Source organism: Gracilinanus agilis, chromosome 1 (genome assembly GCF_016433145.1).
Source record: "Gracilinanus agilis isolate LMUSP501 chromosome 1, AgileGrace, whole genome shotgun sequence".
NCBI lineage: Eukaryota > Metazoa > Chordata > Mammalia > Didelphimorphia > Didelphidae > Gracilinanus > Gracilinanus agilis.
The window spans coordinates 288662816-288664355 of NC_058130.1; the positions used below are offsets into that span (position 1 = coordinate 288662816).

The 1540-nt window shown below is 39.5% G+C and overlaps 1 pseudogene; it reads left to right on the forward strand.

The window, feature by feature from the left end:
* The first annotated feature begins 223 nt into the window (after window positions 1–223).
* On the forward strand, window positions 224–1164 carry LOC123251006 (annotated as a pseudogene).
* The last annotated feature ends 376 nt before the right edge of the window (window positions 1165–1540 follow it).

The window sequence follows — 1540 nt, forward strand, 5'->3', positions numbered from 1 at the left end:
TCTGCCCTTTTTCTCTATATCTAACCCTGACCCAAATGACTTGTTTTTAGGATTTCTCTTTTTCCTTTTAATGACCTCCTTTATTCAAGGTCAAACGTTGTATTTCTTGTGACAAGCCCACAACCCATGCTACTCTAGCCTTCTTAAAAACCTCTACCTTCTCTTAGTATCCATTTATTTCCCTTTTGACTTATATGTATTTATATCTCAAAACTGTGTGTTCATGAGACTTCTTGAATGGCTATTTACCCCACCCTCATTTCCAAAATCTGAACCTATACTGAGGCTCTGCATATTTCTTTCCCAGAAAAGTAATGGGATTGGTCTTAATTTCACAGAAGCAATCTTTCTTCCTCAGCATCAGTCAAAAGGACCTGAAATTGGCATTGATTTTGTCACCACTTATTTCTGTTATGGGACTCATCCAACATGGGAAAATGGAGATCATAGCTAATGACCAAGGAAACAGGACCATCCAAAGCTATATTGACTTCACCAACACAGAATGTTTATCTTTTATAGTAATGCCAAACATCTGATTGGTCATAGATTTAATTATATAGTTGTAGAGTCAAATATGAATGACTCAGGCAGGCCTAGGGTCCAAGTGCAGTACAAAGAAGAGAACAAAAATTTCTATCCAGAAGTATTTTCTTTGGTCTTGACTAACATGAAAGAAATTGCTGAAGCTTATTTTGGGAAGACTGTTACAAATGCTGTCATCACATTATCAAGCTATTTCAATAATTCCTAATATCAGGCCACCAAAGATGCTGAAACTATTATTGGTTTTGAATAATCAGAAGCAACTGCTGCTCAATTGTTTATGGCTTGGTCAAAAAGGGTAATTTAAGAGTGACTTGTTTATCTTGACTTTGGAGGTGACAGTTTTGATGTCTTTGTTCTTACCACAGAAGATGACATCTTTGAAGTCAAGATCATAGTTAAGGATATCAACTTGAGTGGGAAGGACTTTGACAACTGCATAAGAAAGTCATCAGTGAGAAGATTGCTGTCTGCTACTGTACACTTCTTGTGAAGAGACAAAATATTGCTCTCTTTCAGGACCCAGACCAGCATTTTGTCTCCCTCTATGAAGATATCAACTTCTATATCTCTATTATGCATGCCCATCTGGAAGAACTGAATGCTGACCTCTTTTGAAGAATCCGGTGCAAAAAGTCTTAGGGTTATGAATTAGATATGTCAGAGATTCAAGACCTCATATTGATGGGTGGTTTCATTCATATCCCCCACATCCAGAAATTTTTTTAATTAACATTTATTAATATTCATTTTTGGGCAGCTGGGTGGCTCAGTGGATTGAGAGCCAGGCCTAGAGACTGGAGGTCCTAGGTTCAAGTCTGGCCTCAGACACTTCCAGCTGTGTGACCTTGGGCAAGTCACTTGACCCCTATCGCCCACCCTTACCACTCCTGGGCTGAGGACAGTCCCTAGCCCGGATGAAAAAGGAGGAGGGTTGGGCGTGGGGCTAGCAACCCCACCCTGTAAAAACTACATCTGCTAAAGAAACTGCAAC